The following is a 23002-nucleotide window of genomic DNA, read 5'->3' as shown; positions in this document are numbered from 1 at the left end:
CCATCAACACGTTTGTAGAAAGCGCGGGATGAGTCCTTCCTGAATCTTCATTCGCAAAGAAAAGCCAGCCAGATAGCTAGTCAACTTTGACTTATGTCAACTCTATGAATGAGAGATCTCCAAGAGCCTCTATCCTCAACTGCCTTCTCAGTTCCTGCAAACTATCCCAGCTGTCACTGCTATGGCCTCTGAGGGAGAGAAGAGCAGCCAGGCACAGCTCCAGCATGCCTTGGTCCTATGGCTGGTGAGAAGTGATCCCTCTATTCCAACTACCACTGCTGTGACTTCAGAGGGGCAAGCATCTTGGGACCAGCAAGCATCTCTGGACTTAATCCTCTCCCCGCTGCCATCCCCTTTCCTTGTGTGTTGTGTCTTATTTAGATTATTTGCCTGAACTTTCAAAATAACAATTTGTAAACCACTTTGCAAGCCTTTTTGGCTAAAGGGTGGTGTATCAACACTCTAAATAGGTCAACCAATCATTCAGTAAATCAAACTCAGGGCCATGGTTTCCTTGATTCCACATTCAGTGCAGTCTCCCTCTTTTCCTACTGCCTACAACTTTACCAAGTATGATCATCTTTTTCCAATGGGTTATGTAGTCACATGTTATGTCTAAGGTATGACAGCTACAGTTTGGTCATCTTCACTTGTAGTGGGAATTCAGGTTTGATTTGTTCTCATACATTTGTCTTTTAAGCAGTCGATGGTATCTGCTTCTCTAGAACCACATGACAAATGAGTTTTCTTCCCAATTGCATAGCAAGGCTTAGCATGAAAAGGTCCAGAGTTACAAAGCACAATCTCTCTGGGCCTTACCTACCTTGTTTGGTTGTTATAAGAAGAAAACCAGGAGAAGAGGATCTATGTATGCCACCTTGAGCTCATGGAAAGAAAGGTGGGGTATGAATGTAATTTTAAAAAAAATAAAATTCCCCTTTTGGGACATGAATCCTTACAGTTTTTCCTCAGTGGTATCAATGGCCCTGAGAAGAGGCACAAAGGGGGAACAATAACATGTCCATGCAACTACAGTAATAAAATCCTGCAGGGAAAGGGATCTCATTTGAGGAACATTTTATTCACAGGGTGAGGAGAGGGATGATTTATTGTTTCTTCAGTCCCTCCTTTATTACTTTTTTCAGGTGGACAGTGTGTGTGTGTGTGTATGCATATCTCTCACCCCATTTTCTCATATACAGCTAAGGTTCCCCACTTAACACATGAGGCTGGCACACAATATGTTCCAGATGCTGAAATATGTGTCTGACAGTCTTGAAACAAAACTATTTTATATTTTAGGCTTTAATAACCTCCCTTTTGTCCCAGAGAAAATAAGTCATGGCTGAATTTTTCTTTCTGCACTGTCGATATATTGTGCACCTGTTAGAGGACTTGGTACTTGAAAAAACTTTGTCTGTGGAGGTGGAATGAATTTTACTTTGAATGAGGTTTTGCTTACAGCCCACATCCCTTTGGTAGATTCTGTGTGCTGTTAGTTCCACATTTCACACCAGAAATACAGATTTCAGAGGGAGCTGGTGTGGCTTTTTATTGCTGGGTGTGGGGTCTCCACTTCTTCTGCAAGAGTAAATTTGACTAGAGCTTTCAAAAATTACTATTTGAGACAACAGCTCCCTCGTTTTCCTAACCAGCATCACCTGGCTGGAGAATTCTGGTTGTTATGTTTCAGAAAGTAACTTTTCCAAGCTTTGACCTAGACAGGGCCCTTTGTTATATTGGACAAGAATTAGGCCTCTCTGGAGAGAGTTAAATCTACTAACACTACTACTCAGCAGAGAAAGTGTGGCCAATAAAGTTTCCTGGACAATTTCCACTATGGATTCAACCCAAACAAAGGCCATGAGTAGCCATCTGATTTTCCATTAAAGTAATTGTCGATGTGATTGTTTGCAAAAGAGGAGATGCACCATACATGTTTCCACTGGAAAATGATAACTGTGGAGGGATTAAGCAAAGAATGGCGCACCAGAAAGTTTTTTGTAGTAAACATGAAATTTCACTGACAGTCTGACAAAACCCAGGAGCAATGCTATGCCTAATGATTCTTTACTGCCACCTACTGGCTCCTCCTGTGTGCACACAAATACAGAAATACTGACAGCCTCTTCAGGTTGGGGATTTTTGAGGTTAAGTCTCAACATGCTCCTTTTATTGTTCAACTGTACTGTTTCATTCCCAGAATTTTATCAGGGCGGTGGGGCTGGTATCCAGGTATCATTCACTTCCATATGTAGCCCCTGCGTGCTTTGCTACTTTACAACTGGGTAGGTAGGCATTTGTCTACATAAGTTGAGATCAAAGTATCATACACAAAAGGAGCCAGCACCAAAAGGTTATGCATGTTGGAAAGCTACCCTTTCCACAAAACACTCTTGTTTGAACAATGCTCTTTCTGGCACAGCAGCTACTCTAAATGAGAAATTGTCAGTTGCCGTTTTCTTTTCACAGAGAGACCCTGAATGTTGCTACGCCAGAACCATTCTGGAAGAAAAGAATGCTGCTGCCGAAGGATGCAGTAGTTTTTAAAATGAGAGTGTCCATCACCCTCTTTTCTCCAGCAAGTGGGACAGGTGGCACCACTAGGGGGTGCAGACCGCACCAGGTGGCACTGTCAGAAGGGGTGACATTGAAATGGCTATCTATAAAAATAAAATGTTCAGGGTTTAAAGACTCCCTGCATTCTCAACAAATATCAAACACCCTGAAGCAATCAACCAGAAGGGGAACAAATGGCAGATATGTCATGCCTAGAGGCTGTCCACTCCTTTCTTCTAATCAACCGCCATCAAGCAGCTTCCCCTTTTGTGGGCAGAAAAATAAAAAAGAATATTGCAATACCACTTCGACATCACAGTTAAATTGACAGATTGCTACATGGCTGTCCTGTGTAGGGGCCAGGTGAGTAAAGAGGGGAAATTCTCTATAGTCTGGCATGGGAAGAGGTCCATGGAGTTAGAACCATGGGTTGCCACAGGGTGACACCAACCCTAATGATGCCACTGAAGTGGGATTGTCTGACATTCAACAACATAGGTGCTGTGCCTCATGGTACATAGTGGGAACTTATTTGAATTTGGGGGTTTGTAGCCAATGTCACACCCACCCATATACCTTGCCACAAACTGCATACTTGTATGGGAAATACTGCTACTTCTGTTGCAAGTAGTGGCTTGTCCCCTGCAGTTCCTCAATATTAAAGAGAAGTGGGAGCCATTAAATAGAAGTGGATGGCCACTGGTGATTGTATGGAGGAATGGAAGAACCACAGGTGTCATACTTTGAGTGATTCTCTCCTCTTGGCTGGACAGATAGTTGAGAAGAAATTGAGGACAGAAGGCTTAACTGAAGGACAGGGTGGGTGGCAACTGGAAAACCATTTTAAAATGTATATAAATATAGTTATTGTTGGTCTTGTTTCTTAGAGGCTGAGCACTCTCAACATACAGCCATTCCAAATATGCTGAAATGAAAAGAACAATTCTTTAGTATGGCTGAAATGAATTGATTTGAAGTGTATTGTCATGTCATCTTCTGTGTCTTTTTCCTTTTTACATTTTAACTCGTGCATAAAAGGCACTTCTGTGTCCTGATGAACTATTTGCTAGATCAACCCACCATCTTCTCAAGGATCTAGTTATTCTTTGCATAGGTCTTGTCCACACACATGATGGCTGTAAAAATCTATCATAATAATTCTACATCACAGCATAGCTGTAAAAATCTGTTCCACATTATTTCTTCAGTGTGTCTTTTTTTAAAAAAAAAAATCTCTAGTTCCTGTCAGATTGTAGTTACATGAAAAACACATCACTCTAGCACTAAAGACAAACACTGCATCTTTATTGTGTAACGTTTAGTATATACCACTGAAACAGCTGCTATAATCTTCAGAATGCTATACTGCTGTCCAACAGATAAAACGTAAAGGTAAAGAATGATGTCACCTGACAATCTGGCTTTTAATGGCCTATCATCATGGGGTGGGGAGCAGGAAATAATTGACAAAGGATGTGTTTAAGCAGTTACCTCCATAAGCACATTCACATATACTATAGTGGAAAAGAAATTATGGTTCAGCTGAGTTCAGCATTACACCTACAGATACACTGTCACTGCCAATTGTTTTTCCTGTGTTGCTCAACTACTCAGATTTAATTACTGAAGTGCTGTTTGTAATGAAGCTGAACAGGAAGATCCATTTCTGCCTCTCCCTCTCCCTCTCTCCCTCTCTCCCTCTCTCTCTCTCTCTCTCTCTCTCTCTCTCTCTCTCACTTTAGTGAACAAACATTTTAAATAGAAAACAAAACCCAACCCTCAAATATAAAGGTGGAAATGAACAATATCAGCATCATTCCCCACTCTCAAACAAACAACATCAGGACAAAATTGTTTTGGGATAATATGTATTAGGATTCACTTGAAAATATAGGTGCATTCTCCAACACATTGGAGTGTCGATTCCACTGTGATTGTGGAAAAAGTGAGGACAGGTGCCATGTTTCAGACACCAAGGTTGTTTCTCTTTTTGAGGTAACAGAACACCAAAAAGTGGGAGTGAAGGGAGTGGAAGCAGACACAAAATAAAATAAAACCCAAGCTAGTTCACAATAATGTTAATGAGACTCAGATGATCAACAGTTAAGTACACAGATTAATGCAGACAGTGCATATGTCCAAAAAAGTGTCTGAGTGAAAATGATGACTATAGATTGTTCCACTAAAGTAAAATAAAATTGAATTTGGGTTGTGAAACCGTACACAATGTTCCTTCCTTGGCGGGACTATCAGGTTTGTTCTTAGTACACCTGAAAAGTATCAGATGGCTTCACACCACTGTAAATTCACTTCAGTTACAAGTGAAGTATTCACCTCCTCTTTTGTGTTGTATAATGATTTGGAAGACTGAAAGGTTGAAAGACTAAAAGAAAGAGAATTAATTTAACTGTGCAGCCTGCTTGTCAGGTTTGGATCTTAGGAGTACATAGGCATTCCTAGGATTTGCCCAATATCCTTCCCTTAGAGTATCAGGGCTACTCTGTACCAAACATGATAGCAAACCTGCATTTGCCATCAAATGTACATTGATCTGAGAACAAAGTTTGTAAAAAAAAAAAAGTTACTTTTTAGACATCAGTGTTTTGCCCCAAGTTCCCCCCAGGCTCACTGCATCCTGCTTACTTGATGCAGGGACTAAACCCTGAATTGGATCCAGACTGTCTTCACAATTGCCGCACCTAATTCAGGGCTTCCTCCCCCAACCCACATTTTAAAAACTCATCTGTTGCTGCAGGTTTCAGCAATGGCATCAGATGCCTTAGCATTTGCAGTCCCCATTTATTGCCTAGTGCTTCCACTGTGGGCACAGGTTGCTCTCAGGCCAAAAGGAGGCACTCACTGTCAATAGTGTAGTTGGGTGCTTTGTTCTGATCTCAGCAGCAGCAAAGGGGGACCAAGTGGGAAGCATCTGTCTGTCATCATTGGGTAGCCCAAAGTATTCTGGTAAGGGTAGACGAGCCCTACATCTCCTAGAATTTCCTAGTCATCATGGCCAGTGGCTGGCATGGATTCATACTGAAAGGTGATAGGCAGAGACTCTATCCCACATCACTTTTTCTTCAGCCAAGGCTGTTTCCCAGGGTTATTGTAAAGATAAAAATGTTGATGGGATGGGAAACAGTGTCCTGTGCTCTTTAGAGGAAAGAAAAGATTAAAATGCAATAAAGAAACAGATTAAAACTTATTACAGCAAAGCCACAACAAACTGCAGTTGGACCTTGGTATCTGTGGGAGATCCATTCTGGACACATACACACGGATACCTAAAAATGCAGGACGTCTAGTCCTCTTCTCCCTAATGGTGGCATGAAATGTGCATACCTGTTACCATTGCCGCATACACATGCCACTATTGAGAACAATGAGGGCTTGCCATTTACAGATGCTTAAATCCGCAGATGGCAAGCCCGCGGATAAGGAGGCCCTGCTGTATAATTCCCAGAATGCCATTGCATGGAACCATGGCAGTTAAAGTGGTGTTGAACCAGATTATTCCTGCAGTGTGGATGCAGCCCCACCACAATACCTGGGAAGGTAATGGGACTGAGAGGCCCTTCCTGCAGATCTTGGGGCATAGGCGGCTCCTACAGGGCCTGCCAAATAGCCTGCACCAAAGCCATATAGGACTTTTCAGGTCATAGCCTAAGGTCATTGCCACCATTCTGAATTGTTCCCGGAAACATATTGGCAGTCAACAGAGCTATTTTAGCAGGGAAATTATATGGTGCCTATAACCTGCCTCAGTTAACACTCTGGCTGCAGAGGTTTCCAAACGCTCTTCAAAGGCAGACCCATGAAGTGTGTGTTACAATACTCCAAATGGGAGTAACTAAAGGCATGTACCTTACAACTTTCAAAAACAGCCAGCCAGCATGGCTACTGGGAAATTTTAGGAAGGTGCTGTGGTCCAAAAATGTAACATTTCCAAGCTCTGAAAATATTCCTGTGAAAATATTGGACATTAAATTCCTGTGAACAAGTTGGACCTGAATTCAAAGTTGGGTTGCTTATTTTTCACTCATTCATTCTGAATATATTTTTTCGGCTATTCTTCTTTTACTTGAATTCTTTGTCTGAACATTAAACAGGCAAGGCATATTCTGCCAAATGCATTCTTACACACAAGCAATTTCCATTAACGCTAAGCAGAGTTCCAAGAAGAAAATGCATCCCCTCCTAGAGACATGAAAAGGTTTCAGGATTTGTCAGACACTAATGAAATATTTAAGAGATGTTATCAAAGTGAATATGTACACAGTTTTATGCAAGCAAACCACCCCACCTCTGATCTTAGAAATTAGAATTCTTCTTTTCTTTAAAGTAACTAATATTATTTAAAATGAAAACATAGTTTCCTAATAGAATCAGCATATTAACTTGTTTCATTTTTCTGCTCAGTGAATACATTTTGGCTATACAATTGTTCTTTATTGCCTCAGGCCTTCTGCCAGTTACTAATTAGAAATTTTAAAAAGAATACTATAAAATATAGTATTAAACATCTACTTTTCCAAGCTACAGCAAAGTGGTGCAATCCATCATCTCCAGTGACCCTTTCAATGGTATCCTTCACCAGTCTGATAATTTAGCGTGTGTGTGTGTGTGTGTGTGTGTGTGTACACACCCCTTCAAGTCACCATCAATTTATGGTGACCCCCCATAAAATTTCATAGGATTTTCTTAGGCAAGAAATAGTCAGATACGGTTTTGCCAGTTTCTTCTTCTGAAATATAGCCTACAATACCTGGTATTTGTTCACAGTCCCCCATCCAAATACTAACCAGGGCTGACCCTGCTTAGTGTCCAAGATCAGATGGAATCTAGTTCCTTTAAGGTAGCGGTTCCCAACCTTTTTGAGTTGCAGATCCCTTATTTCTATGGTGGAGCACCAAAAAGGCCTACCCTGTTTTACAAGTTAATGGTGTTTAGGAGTATATATATAAGAATATATTCTTATTCTTTAATTTCATTCAATTTTCATTTCTTTCATTTTCCTAGAAAAGCTCTGGGGCACCTGGGAAGTGCCCGTGAAGCCCTAAGGGCAACTCAAAGCACAGGTTGGAGTAATTAGCTCCTTGAGCATTATGACAGCCTAATTCCTTGCTCAGGTACCTCCGCAGAAACTCTTTTTAGAGACTTCCAGCAGCACACTACGAATTCTTTTTTGAATTGCTATTAAAAGCAATATACATTGCTACTTTTGGGACTGTCTCAAGAAACTATTTTCAATATTCAAGTGAAGGGAAGAACATCCATATCTACCTCTTTCCCCATCCATCATGCCACATTCAAATATCAGAGAGAGAGCACAAGCTAAATACATGTTGCCAAGTTCTAACTGTGTTTACCCGGAAGAAAGTTTTAAGAGTGGACCCAGTGGGACTTACTTACTGGCTGAATGCTTAGGGTCATAGCTTTATATCCAGTTCTCAAAACAATCACATTTCCATTCACAATGTGACTATACAGAATGTTTGAACAGCAGATGTGTGTCCTGTAGCTGTCTTATATTGAGTAGGAAGCTTGGTCCAAACAGTCAATTATTGTCAGCTCTATCTGGCCATGGATTTTCAGGGTTTCAGCAGAACTCTTTCCAAACAATACCTGGGGATATCTGATATTATCTGGTCTCCCATCCCACTATGAACCAAACCAAAATTTGCTTAGCTTCCAATATCAAGTCTGTTCAGGGTGGTATGGCAGTAATTACATGAGCTTGCTGTTATGCCCTATGGTAGCTTCAGTTACCGATGTTGAAAACAGAATTATTTCTAAATCCTCCCAAATGTCAATCAAATCTAACTTACCACTCAATTCTAATCCTGTTCACTTAGATCAGGGTACCCAAAGTTTGGTTTTTCCAGATGTTTTGGACTTCAGCTTCCAGAATTCCTGGCTGTTGGCCAAGCTGTCTGGAGCTTCTGAGAGCTGAAGTCTAAAATGGCTTGGGGACCAAAGTCTGGGAACCACTGAAAGATGTAAGATCTAATTGTGGTCAATGAGATTTTAGGGGCTGTACAGACCGCTCCTTTCAGAGCCAGATAGGGCTGTGGCAACCGCACGGTGTAGTCCCAATCTTGTCTTTCTGCACTGTGGAAAGGGCACCATAGCCGTGTGGCTTTTCCACACTCCTTTGGCACTGCATCATGTTGATCGTGATGTCGCGAGCCATGTGGTATGGCATGCAGCATCATGCCGGCCAGGGGGCAGAGTTGGGGTGTGCATCGTGTAGATGCCACACCCCAACTCTGCTCCCAGGCTGGCCAAAAATGCCGGTCTGTACAGCCCATTACTCCCTATTGAACACACAATCTCTTGGAGATTGTATAACCTTCAATTATTCTGTTTTCTCTCTGGTCAGTGACATTTGCAATGCATGACACATGACTATGGAACTATAAAGTGCCAATTTCTTGAAAGAAAATTTACTTTACTTACAAGCAGATAGAATCTGGAAGGCTGAAATAAAATTGGAATGCTAGAATAGCAATGACCCAAGAGCAGAAGAAAGAGCACAAGGATGCAAAGAAGGGCAAGCCCCAGTCCATTCAGAAATGCTTACTCTGAATGAGTAATTCAGTGTATGTATGCTCTTGTCTTTCAAAGCAGATTGCAACAAACTGATGTAATGGGGGAAGGGATGGGAGATGGTTTGAAGGAATGAGAGATAAAAATGAGCCATATATTTCCCTATGAGAGAGCTTGAAAAACTTATTTTTTGGACTACTGTTCCAAGAATCTCTCAGCCAGTATGGCCAGCAGCTGTGCTGAGGTATTCTAAAATCATGTGTTTCTAGAGATGTGTTTCAAAAAGTAAACTTTTCAAGCCCATCTGTGCTTCCCTTTCACTCTTGTGGTATAGCTAGCCTTTGGAATAGAGGGCGCTTCTATATGGATGAAATAAAGCCATCTCACCTCATCCACATGGTGACCTGTCTTCACGACATGGGGCTAAATCCCCAATTCGAATGTGGACTGTCTTCTGGATATAAGGCCAGTTCCGTATCTAATCCACCCTATCCCTCCAGGGACGTAGCCAAGGGGGGGGGGTTCTTGGGATCCGGACCCCCCCTTCCGTTAGATAAAATGAATGGTGTGTGCTGCCGCGCCGCCACACCCAAGCCCCATTATAATGGTGACACTTAGTCTGGAACCCCCCCCCCTTCCCAAAATCCTGGCTACGTCCCTGATCCCTCCCTTAAACCAGTTTTTAAATTGCTCCAGATTTTGCAAGAAAACCTGGAACACATTGTAGTGACATTGAGTGGCTCTCTACATATGCATCTCTGCTGTGTAGATGCATGTATTACTCATTCAGACTAAGCATTTCTGAATTGACTGGGGCTTGCCATTCTCTGTATCCTTGTGCTCTTTCTTCTGCTCTTGGGTCGTTGCTTTTCTAGCATTCCAGTTTTATTTCAGCCTTCCAGATTCTATCTGCTTGTAAGAAATTGGCTAGCGTGAGTTGCTTCCTCTGAGTTCACAATGAGGCGCCCAGGCATGTGATGGATTCTGGGTGCCTTGTTCTGACCACAAAGGGAGTTACTCGCAACCACAACAGAAGCATCATAGCGGGGACATTTGTACAGGCTGTTGGCTAGCACAATTACAGAGTGCAGAGGTTATGGGAGAAATCTAGGGCAGCTCTGGGGTCAGAATACTCTAGTAGCAGCCCAAAGTATTCTGACCAGTGTGTAAACCCAGAGTGTTCTTTATAGAAGAAATCCAACTACTCTTTCTGGCTAACAGTTGTAACCAGGGTAGTTTCCCCCTTGAAACAACCTTCATCCTGAGAGGCTGTGAATACAGTCTCCCAATGATCCTTAGGATTCTGGAAAATGGAAGGAGACAGGGTAGGCTTCTGTTCAATTCTGCAGTCCTAGGGCAACTTCTAATAGGAGCTAAGTATTCTTTGATGGAAGTATGCTGGCTATTTGCCGTAATAAATGAATTGATTGAATTGAATTTGATGGAAGGAAAGAATGAAGCAAAGGTTTACACTGAAAATACAATTCAGTTATGTGGAGATGAACCCTCTTTGGGTTAAAAACTGCTTGCTCCATCCTCAAGAAGGGAGAGGAAACACTTCTGGCAGTATTTCATAAAAAGTTTGGAAACATCCATGTTTCTGCTGCTATATCCTAAAAACATAAAAAGAGCCATGTTGGATCAGACCAAAGGCCTATCTGGTTCACCATTCTGTTCACTCACTGACCAATCAGTTTCCTATGGGAAGCCCACCACCAGGACATGAGTGTAGCTACAATGAGTTTCCTTGTCCCTTATTGCGTATGCTACAGTCTTCAGCTGCTGGTACCAAGCAAAGCCAGTCCAACTAATTTTGTAGCCTGAATCTGAGGAGCAAATGATATTACCCACTACACATACACACTTCCAGAATACACAATGGTAGACAAATTATTTGCCCCTGAGGCTTCTATTCCTTTGTGGCAATGAAAATACAGCCATGATAAATTAAAATATTAACAATTTGCTGCCTTTTTTGTGACATCATAGAACTACTGCTTGAGATGGCTGCCTTATTGTGCCTAATGGAAGGGCAGGGCAGGGCCTGCCAATGAGAGGTGGGAAAAGATCTACTACTGCTATCTGTTGGTAGTTAGGGAAGACAGGAAAACTCAACACAGGCCCTAAGATGTAATGGAGCTCCAATCTTGTAATAAGCCTTATCAGTATATGAGCTGATGTAATGGTTCTCACAAGGTGCTATATAGATACAGAACCTGTAGTTAAATTTAACGTACAAGGAAAAGAGAGAGACCAGAATATAGATGAATTGACTCGGTAAATGAAATCACTGCACTGAACTTGCAAGACTCCCTGAAAACCAGGGTACTCCAAGATCTCTCTTACATTCATAGGTTCACCATAAGTCAAAGCTAACTTGACAGCATATAACAATAACAATAGATATGTAAATAGAACTTTCTCTCCCTTAGGTATCATCTGGCAGTGGTAGCTAACATCAGGGGCACTGCATGGGCCACAATTAGTTCATGTGAAGTGAGTCATGAGAACTTGCCACTCTAGAGTCTGAATATGAGAAGACATGAATTCCAAGGTCTTCTGGTTGGTCATTTTTTCATACTTTCTTCATTACATTTTCAAGCAGTGCTTTTTAAAAGTGGGGCCCAGAGAACAATTGTCATGGGCTTCACATTTATGGGTGTTCACGTCTGGAGGGAGAATGAGCTTCTGGACCCGTGTGGTGCATACTGCTGTGGAGGGACCACCTTTGATGGCCTCCAGGGATAGAGACCACAGGCCTTTACATTGAAATAAAATTCTTTATTATGGTCAAAGAACAGCATCATTATAAGATATAACTGTAACATCCTCCTGGCTGGGCTTCCTCTTTCTCACCTCCGTCCTTTAATTTCTGTCCAGCATTCAGCTGCACGCATTATCACTTCCGCCCACCGCTCTGACCACATCTGTGTTGGCATCCCTTCACTGGCTCCCCCTCCCTTTCCGCATTCAGTATAAGCTCCTGCTGTCGACATTTAAAGCCCTCCATGGACTGGCCCCTCCTTATTTATCAGACCTTCTTTCTCCTCACCTTCCCACCAGGGCCCTCCATTCTGGTAGTCAAGGTCTGCTGTCTCAGCCAAGGATTTCCTCTGCCCCATCTTGGATTCGCCCCTTTTCACTCGCTGCCCCTCACTCCTGGAACCTTCTTCCCCCACAAGCAAGAGCCATCACTTCTTTAACCAGCTTCAAAATGGAGTTGAAGACCATCCTGTTCAGAGAAGCCTTCCCAGGCATTGCATAATTGTCGCTCTCTATTTGATGTCCTTTTGGTGCCTGTTTATCAAACCATTTCCTGTATTGCTATGTACTGTGTATGTATTATCCTACTTGAGAGTATGTATTTTCCCTGGAAGAAGATTAACCATCCATTATGAAGCCAAGCCCTCCCTCCAGTCCATCTGCCTTGGTCCAGGCCTTGGAGGTAGAGAGGAACTGCTGGACCTCTTACCCTTTCCCTCCACCACTCCCTTCTCCTTCTGTGTCATGTCTTTTTAGATTGTAAGCCCGAGGGCAGGGAACCATCTAATTAAAAAGATTGTATGTACAGCACTGTGTAAATTTACAGCGTTTCATAAATAAAGGTTAATAATAATAATAATAATAATAACAACAACAACATAGGAAAATATAATAATACACATAAAAAGATTGCTTGGGATAAAAATCTGCCAACTAGAAATGTAAATAATTCATTTCCGTTACATTTAAGATAGCTTCAATTTGCATTGGGCATAATCCACCCAAGATGCTGGAGAGGGGGCAGAGTTAAAGGCAATAAAAGGACCAACAGCCCCTTACATGCCTTTTGTAGAGGAAGAAACATTAACATTGGTATTGCTATATTGTTTCCGCCACATTTCTTAACCTGAACTCCATAAACCTAATGGAAACAAGATAAACTTCATTTGTAGCAGTGTCCTTTTGTCATGACAGCATGAACAAGTGCCATAAGCAGCTGTGGTAGCAGTGATCCATATCAACTTTATTCAGATTTCTTTTTCGATTATGTTTCTGTCCCTACTTTTTTCCTCCAAGGAGGAAAGTTAGAATGAGAGTCCATGAGCTCCAAAACACACTGCAGAAATATTCCAGTTTGAGACTGCTTTAACTGCCCTGGCTCAGTGCTAGGGAATCCTGGGAATTGTAGTTTATTGTGGCACCAGAGCTCTCTGACAGAGGAGCCTAAATGTCACACAAAACTACAATTCACAGGATTCCCTAACATTGAGCCACAGCAGTTAAAGTGGTCTCAAACTGCATTATTTCTGCAGTGTGTTTTGGACCTGTGTGGCCTAAAGTCACCTAGAGAGCTTCATGGTAAGCAGGGACTAAAAATCACTGTATACCACTCTGATCTCTTTAGACAGAGGGTGGGATAAAATATTTTAATTAATTAATAAATAAAACCTATATGAGTCTCGGTTCAGCACCACACTGACTCCAGAGAAGGGTGATTGAATGGACATTTTGCTTCACGCTTTGCAATGCCTTACAAACAGCCTATTTTCAAGTAGCCACACAGTATAAAAAATAAATATGCAGTGTTTGTGCTAATATAGTTTGTCTGTACTGTGGTGTCTTCCCATTGTTTTTGACTACAGCTCTCATCAACCTCAGATTCTCCAACGATCAAAGTGGGATGGTGGGAACTGTAGTGCAAAACATCTGGAAAGCACCAGGTTGAAGAAGACTGGTCTAGTTATCTGCAATGTTGTATTTACATTGGCATATACCAAAACATGAACTTCAGATGTGGTTGAACTGCAACTCCCATCACCTCTCATTAATGTCTGTACTGGCTAATGCAGTGTGTGGCAAATGCCCACATTTTGTGTTTCGTTTTTGTACCTCACGAACTGTATGAGTATTTTTCAAGGTTCCAGCTATTTTCCATTTGGCAGTTCCTTCTTCTGTTTGTCTTCTATCTGTCATCAGTAATGTCATCAGAAGCAATGTGAGTATAATGATGGCTCTAGTTTATAAGGAATGGTTTTCTGGAATATGGACTTTTATCATATAATGTCATAATGTAGGAACAATATTTAAATTACCAAACTTTCTAGAAACAATATGGATAGCTCAAACCCTGTTTCTTCAGAGCTGGGAAAAAGCAAATTATAAGGTTAAGAGTGTGGTGTTGATTAGTACTGTGCTAAGATATTTTCCTGTAATTACATATTTTTGCCCTGCCTTTCAGATCCATTCATTTTTAAAATGAAAGGGTTAAGAAACTGAAAAATAAAATAGCCTCGACCATACTGAAGACCAATACTTTTTATAGCTGAGTGTTTGGTGCCATCATGTGGTCAGTTTAATTCTTTTTACAGGGAGGACTGCCAGCATGTCACTGAATTAAGTACATTCCATTGGCGTGAAGGAGATATGTGTCATATCAGGCTGAAAGTGTCTTTTTTCAAGTCACAGACTGAACTACAGACCATTATCATGTGTTTACATTCAAACAATAGAAGTATTTATGTATTCTTATAACTGTTTTTGGCAAACACACAATCCACATGGTGTAGTGACTTGAGCCTTGGACTATGACTCTGGAGACCAGGCTTTGATTGCCCCTCAGCCATGAGACCTTGCCCAAGTCATATGTTCTCAGCCTCAGAGGAAGGCAATGGCAAACCTCCTCTGAACAATTCTTGTCAAGAAAACTCCATGATAGGTTCACCTTAGGGTCCCCATACATCAGATACAATTTGAAGGCACACAACACATTCACATATTAAATATAAATGCAGATTGTACAGTGGGTCCTTGTCATCCACTGGGTTTGGTTCCAGAACTCATTGTAGACACTAAAATCCATGAGTGATCAAGTCCCATTATACACAGTGGCATAGCAAAAAGGTATCCCTTATAGAAAATGGCAAAATCAATTTGGCCTTATTTTGACCTCAGAATAAGCAACCCACAATGGATGCAATAGGCAACTGGGCCAGATGCCCATACAGACAACAGTGGTGGCACGGGAATGGAAGGCTCAAGACCTTCCCAGAAGATCTGGAACAACGGGTAACTTTTTAAAATGCAGTTTAAGGTTGCTTTACCCTAGTTCTGGTGTGGAACATGCCATACATAATCCAGGCTATTTGCATCAGAAGTGAGGTTTGGGACATGCATAGTCGGAACAGGACAACGCCAGAATGGAGGATGGGGATGGAGGCAGGCTTTTTGACCCATGCAGACAAGCCCCAAGAGGAGAGCGGGGGTCATTGCCAGAGTCCCATTTATCTTTACTAAATGCAGGCATGCTGGATTTCTAAGCAGTTCTATTAATAATGTAAACCATGACAGAAGCATGGTTCTTTCCTCCTTTCAACAGTTACTCCATTCCATAACACAAATTACATTGGAAACTCCCTGCTTTTCATTTCAAAAGTAGCCTGCCATATGTCACATGTTGCTAGTACTGGGAAGGTCCACTGCATTGTTGAATTAGTGTTCAAATTCTTTGCACCTTGTCCATCAAATGTTTCAGGGGATCACTGCACCAGTCATGCCAAGGAAGCTGTTAGCTGTTGATATATTAGTGCTGATGGTATTTCTAGGGGGCCTAATCCCCCCCCCCCATTTTCTGAGATGCTTCTAAAAGACAAGTGGGGTTTACCTGTCTTGCTGAATAGGCCCAATAGAAAAGAGGATTCAGGCAGCTAATAGAGCAGTATATCACCAGACCTGAGCGTGGGCCTGCTCCCATCATGAGTGTTACTCCTGTAGTCCTGGATTTGATGGAGGGATGAGATCAAGGGCTGTTTGACAGTGGAACAAACTCCCTCGGAGTGTATTGGAGTCTCCTTCCTTAGAGGACTTTAAACAGAGGCTGGATGGACATCTGCTGGGGATGCTTTGATTGAGAGTTCCTGCATGGCAGGGGGTTGGACTGGATGGCCCTTGTGGTCTCTTCCAACTCTATGATTCTATGATTCTAACACTGCCCCTTGTTAGAACATCCATGCCAGCCCTTGATCTCATCCCTCCATCAAATCCAGTACTACAGGAGTAACACTCATGATGGGAGCAGGCTCATGCTCACATCTGGTGATATACTGCTCTATTAGCTGCCTGAATCCTCTTTTCTATTGGGCCTATTCAGCAAGACAGGTAAACCCCACTTGTCTTTTAGTTCCTTTGTGTTGGAACTCCATTGAGAAGAAGGTCTTTTATTGAAGTGGTTCTGGGGCTACGGTAGGTACTGAGTCCATGTCTGTGTGCTGAGGCTGCTGTGGAGTGTTACTGTCTCAAGCACTGGAACATCCCCGTTCTTCTATTTCCCTGTCTATGTCATAGTCTGAACCTGGGGCCCAAGAACTAGGCATGACACCCTGTCCTTTTGCTTTACTGTCTGTGTCATAGTCTGGAGAAATCTACTAATTTCTACTTTATTTTATTCATATATTTTTACTTTCATAAGTAGTTACTTTTACTTAACCCTTCCACTTAAGTCAATTAATACTACCATGACCTTGTATGAATACTGTTGTTGTTGTTGTTGTGTGCCTTCAGGTCATTTCTGATTTGTGGTGACCCAGAGGTGAACGTACCACAGGGTTTTCTGCGGCTGAGAATATGTGACTCACTCAAGGAAAGGCAGTGGGTTTTCATTGCTGAGCAGGGAAGAGAATCTTGATCTCCAGAGTCGTTGTGCAATGCTCAAACCACTCCACCTTGATGGCTCTAATATTATACTGTTCATTAACTTGCAGTCTTCAGTATGTTCATTTGTTTCAGGTGTTTTTTCTTTGCTTCTTTTCTTAAGAGCAGGAGTATCTTTCCTTCTCAGAAAGAAGAAAATGTCAGCTGTGCAGAACACTAGGTGGCATTATTGAAAAAGACTTAAACTGACAAAAGAGAGGAAAACTAAGGTCCCCCCATTCCCACTAAATAATAAACTGGTTTGCAAACTGGTTTAAAGTGGTTTAAATGGCCCTTGTTTGCACTATGATGAATCCCTGGTGCAGTTTGTCAAGGGGAGCCCAGCACTAGACCCATTTAAAGTACATCTTCCAGATTCGCTAAATTCACTGTGTTTTTGTGATAAATAATTCAGTGCTAGTGTGAACAGGCTGCGGATCGGAATTAGTTCCTTTGACACTGTCACCCCTATCAGATGACTCCATGTTAAATAGATCCATTGCTGAATGGGAATGCGAAGTAGATTAAGCTGAAACGGGTAGGTATATCAAAGGCTCAAATAGTGTGAATGTCTATTCAGCGCTAAATTATATAATCGATTTGACTCCAAAAATGATTTATTTTGTAGTGGGAATGAGGCCTAAGCTCCCTTGCCCTTATAGTCCAATGTGACTGTGAGCTGGTTATTAACATCTTGGAAATGTATTGGGGTTCTTCAATAAGAAGTAATTCCTGATAAATTTCCATGAAGCTGCCATAGAAAGTCTATCTGAAAACCTGTGATTAATTTGCAAGAAGGACAGCACTTCTTCAAAATCAAAATCCTATATACATTTAACAAACCATAAAAATACAGAGCATACTTAATGCTGGCTCCCATAGTTGTATGACTAATTATGTAATGGACACCAAGGCCTCACCCACTACACAAGGATCAAACAGCTCTCCACTCACCAAGTTGCACATGAGGAAGAGAGTTGTATATGTGTTAGTGTTGTCACGTTTTTCACAGAGCAATATGGGGCACATGAGGCAGGCCTATACAAGGCCATTTCCAGGCTCAGGAGAGGAAAGCCAAACCCCATGCAAATCTTATGATGGAAAACCAGCTATTACTCTGCTGCTCAGTATCAGCCTGCCAGAGGGAGAGAAGAACGGTACCACCAAAAAGGCTACCTCCCCAGTGGTCCCCTCTCTCACCTTATTAGATAGGAACATTTTTAAAAGATTCTCTGAAGATCTAAAGGTATGGGTAGCATCACATGAAAGCAGATGATCCTGCAGGCAAAGTGGTTTGAAACTATTTACAGGTTTAACAATTAAAACCAGCAGTTTCTAATGGGGATCAAAATGGAAATACTTCATGCCACATTTGCTTCATGCCATATATGAAAGTGTTGTATTTGCAATTTCAGTATGTTTGACATATGCAGATTTTTTTAAAAAATTCTTCTATGAAAGCAATTAATTGCATATGTTGATCCTATTTTGCTGAAGCCATATATCCATCACTCTGCTTGATACTGGGGTCACTGGTGTACAGTGCATAGCAATTTCTTTTATGCTTTATGTCATGCACATGCATTCAGACATTTTCATAATATGTTGATTTTCTTTCCAGTGGCCTATACCATTTTTACAACACTTGTCTCAATTGGTTTCTGCACTACGTGCTGCCTTTCTGGCACAAAGGCACATGAATTCACATCAAAGATTTTCTGCAACTTGCATAAAATTGTTACTGCGGAGGAAGTAACATTGCCTTACTTCAGATCTGAAACACAAAAGACAAACACAAGTCCTAGTGAACCATGACTCAGGAAAACATAATTACTGAAATGAAACACTAAAATAATAGTTTGGAGGGTTCAAAGTCATTCCAGATGCTCCATGTTTTTGACTATAGTGGAAACAAATGTCCTGTTGTTTTTAACTTTAAATTTCTCTTTACTTCTACAACAGCACTGGAGTCTTACCTATAATAATAATAATAGGTTTTATTTATATACCGCCCAATCACTGGGAATCCAAGCGGTTTACAATAGAGGGGATAACAGACAGTTCCCTGCCCACAGGCTTACAATCTAAAAGACACGATACAAAAGGAGAAGGGAATGGTGAGGGAGGGAGGGAATCAGGTCCAGCATTCTTCTCTCCCTCTGAGGCCTGGACCAAGGCAGGTGGACCGGAGGGAGGGCTCTTCTTCTTCAGGCTAGCCCCTGATGGAACTGGGCCAGCCTTCTCTCTCCCTCAGAGGCCGAAAGATGACAGTTAGGGAGGGAGGAGATGGCAATCCACAGACGATAGGATAGTTCAGATCTCCCCTTCAATGCAAGAAAAGTCTGCCCTTAGAGATCTACCCTTGGATTTTGTCTTTTTACTCTCTCAAAGAAACCTCTTCAATTAGGGTGCATTTATGTTTTCACTTTGTGCTTTTTCAAGAGAACTTTATTTTAACATTTTGTAAGCTGCCTTGAATCCTGTGCTGAGAGAAAGATGGGATGTAAATGAGATAAATAAATATGTGGTTTTTAAAAATATATAATGATGTACATCATAAGAACAGTGAGGCAGCAAAGGAGAGAGAACGTAGTAGAAAGAAAATGTTCTACTTTCAATTCCATGTACTTGACCTTATTTATAGAAAACCAGGTATGGTGACAAAGATGCTATAACAAAGCCTTCATAGGTGAATTCTGATGAGGAGTCTGAGAGAAAAGAGGTATTACTCTGAAGACATTCAATACTGCAGTTCTATACAATAAGAACTGGCAAGGATGAAAGGGCCATATCAATTATTGCACTTATGCGCCTACCCATTGTACATAATTATAGCAATCTGATACCACTTTAATTTAATTTAATAAATCCTATTATTATTAATTGTCATGCCATTGGGCCTTCTTCCTTGGAGGTCTTTAAACAGAGGCTGGAATGGCCCTTGTGGTCTCTTCCAATTCTATGATTCTATGGAATCCTGGGATTTGTAGTTTGGTGAACTATCTATTAGGCACCAAGCTATCCTGAAAAGAGAGGTGCTGATGATTAAATCAGTTTTAATCTGTAGTATAGGCAGGCACTCAGAGTACTTAATGAACTGTAGTTCAGAGAACTGGACCAGTGCTCTCTGGCAGAGTATTCCAAATCTTTTCCAAATTCCAAAACCCAAGATTTCCCCAGAGACAGTTAAAGTGAAAGCAAATTGGTTAATTGTGCAGTGTGGATACACTTTTGTCTCATAATACAATTTATATCAGGGAGAGAATCATTTAGCTCTCTGGATGTTGTTGCAGTGCAACTCCTAGCATTCCTTGTCGTTGGCTATGCTGACAGTGTATCACACTACACTGTTATAGCACTGTATTCCACTTTAACTGCCATTGGAACATCATTGTATGGAATCCTGGAGGGGCATTCGGAATTCTCAGCTAGAGAGCTGTTGGCTCTCACTAAACTACAAACCCCAGAATTCCACAGAACGTTGTCACGGTATTTAAAGTGGAATATAGTGCTGTAGGGAGCCAATATGGTGTAGCAGTTTGAGTGTTGGACTATGACTCTGGAGACTTGGGTTCAATTCCCTGCTTGGTAATGAAATTCAACTTTTGCGAGTCACACACTCTCCAGCCCAGAAAAGTCCATTATAGGTTCACCTTAGGATCACTGTAAGTTGGAAAGGAGTTGAAGACACACAATAACAAATAGCAATGTAACAGTGTAGTGTGAGACAGCCCAAGAACTACTGGGACTTAAAGTTCAGCAACATCTAGTGATGCATATGATTCCCACCCTGATGTATACAGCACACATAATGAAAAGAGCCACCAGTATTGCTGTTGTGTTGTCTGCCTTCAAGTAGTTCCCCACTTTTGGTGACCCTAAAGTGAAAGGCTTCTGCGGCTGAGAAAATGTGACTTACCCAAAGTCATCCAGTAGGTTTCCATGGCTGAACAGGGAATTGAACCCTGATCTCCAGAGTTGTAATTCAATCTTCCAATCACTATACCACATTGGCAGTATTCAGAGGTTATTCATATTTGGTCTTAATATTTGGTCAGTGATGGATATAAATAATTGTGCAAATATTGCTAAACAAAATGTATCACACTGACCAACTTGGTGGCTGCCTTTGCTTTCCAGCATCCAGTTCCCAAGTGAGCACCTGGCCTCTGATCCTGGAGGCATTTAACTTGCTTATTTCTTGCTTATGAAACATTTATACCCTTCTCTGTAACAAAGAATCTCGCAATGGGATGAAGAAAAAATACATACTCATGAGACCCTATACTCACCCTTTTTCTAATCTAACAGAATTATAGTCTTCTTCAAGTGCTGACAGCATTTCTATAAGTATTTTTCTTCACATGTAGTTTCTGGACAAAGTGTTGGAAATCCCATGCAGCATTTTATTTACTTCCAACCTCAAGATTGTTCTAAATGTGTATGAGAATAAGGAGCCAACGTTGAGGTAGCAGAACGAATTGTAACATTTGTAAGAGGAAGGAAAATAGTTTTTAAAACACTACCTTCTGCAAAGAATGAGCATGTTCATGCACCAGTAGCCAAACGGAAAAGCTCCAAGACGAATCCTTTTTCCCAAATGGCCTGACACTGCATTTTTACAACTGGTGTATGTGGGTAGCTGTTCAGGGATCTTGTAGCACCATTGAGACTAAGTGTGCAAAAGAAGTTGTAGAATACGCTTTTACAGTTGGCCCTCCACATTTGTGGCTTTGACTTTTGCAGATTTGATTATTTGTGGTTTTGATTAATATGTTCTCTCTAGGAATCTATGGCGGGTTACAGACCGCCTCTTTGAGGCGGCCTGCACCCGCCCCTTTCCCCGCCGAATCGGGGCCTCAGCTGCCAGAACGGCAGCCGCTGAGGCCCCGATGCGCCGCTTTTCAGGCTGTGGGGAAGCAGCAAAACGCCGCTTCCCTGCAGCCTGAAAAGGGGTGTCCTTGGGGCTTCAAGCCCCAAGGACACCCCGTGGCGGTGGGGAGGGGGAGAAAGGGGCCACTTGGCCCGTTTCTCCCTTGCTTCGCTGGGCGCAGCCGTCTGAAGGCTGCGCCCAGCGAAGCAAAGCAGCGCTGCGGACTAGGAAGGAGCTCTGAAACGGAGCTCCTTCCTGGTCCGCAGAATGGGCACCCTAGGCGCCCTGCCGCGGATTGAGGACGTCACGTCCGCGCCGCCCCATCTAGAGGCGGCGTGGCCGTGACGTCCTGATGGCGGCGGCCATATGGAAGGGCCGCCGCCGTTTAGTGCGTGACGGGCATGCACTAGGGTTAGGGCGGTGCGGAAGCACCGCCCTTTTGTAACCCTAGTGCGTGCTCGTCACGCACTAAAGCGCCGGTATGTAACCAGCCTCTGGGTCCTCCAGCACAACTCTGCCAGAAGTTGACCATAGAGTTGTGCTGGAGGACCTAGAAGTTCCTAGAGAAAACACTTCTCTAGATGTTTGTAGGTCCTCCATCCTGATTCTGCTATCGTGCTGGAGGGCATGGCAGATGTTTACCTGTCGCGGCAATGAGACGCAGAGACAGGAATGGGGGTGCAGAACTTAGCTGGCCAGGTCTTGGCCAGCCCTTTTTATTCACATCAGGGTTACATCAGGTTTACATTATCTCATAGTATATCAGAAGGCAATTTGAGGAATCAATGTGTATTCAGGAAAATTCTAATTAGCAAAGGGAGCAGGATGTGTACACTGGCTCAGCCGAATCAACATGGGCTCATCCAATTATGGATAAAGCATTGTCAACCAGAAGGCGAGTCATCCCCCCGTGGTTTGCCAGCGGGGTTATCACATCTCATTCTTGGTAAACATTGCTATCCTGGGAGGGGGCGCATCCCCTGGGCTTCCCAGGGAATGCCACATTTACCACAGAGTTGCACTGGAGGACCTGTTGATTCCCAGAGAGATGTTTACAAAGAATAGTAATTTTTTATTTATAGTTTTTCCACATTAATGGGGTCTTTTACGTTAACTCCAGTGAATGTGGAGGGGCCATGCTATAGACTTTGTCGACTTCCTTCCTTTCACCATTTTGGTTGCCCTCCTCTGGACATGCTCCAGTTTCTTAACTGTGGTTATGTGCCAACTTCTTGCCAGTTGCATTCAAAGGAGTAGAGAATGGTCCAAAAAACACTGCAGAAATAATCCAGTTTGAGACTGCTTTAACTTCGCTGGCTCAATGCCAGGGGATTCTGGGTCTGTGGTCTTGTA

Source organism: Sceloporus occidentalis, unplaced genomic scaffold, assembly GCF_023333645.1.
Source record: "Sceloporus occidentalis isolate IW3139 unplaced genomic scaffold, rSceOcc1.0.p SCAF_7, whole genome shotgun sequence".
NCBI classification, from domain to species: domain Eukaryota; kingdom Metazoa; phylum Chordata; class Lepidosauria; order Squamata; family Phrynosomatidae; genus Sceloporus; species Sceloporus occidentalis.
The sequence above is the reverse complement of the archived record's forward strand: the minus strand, read 5'-3'. Positions refer to the sequence as shown.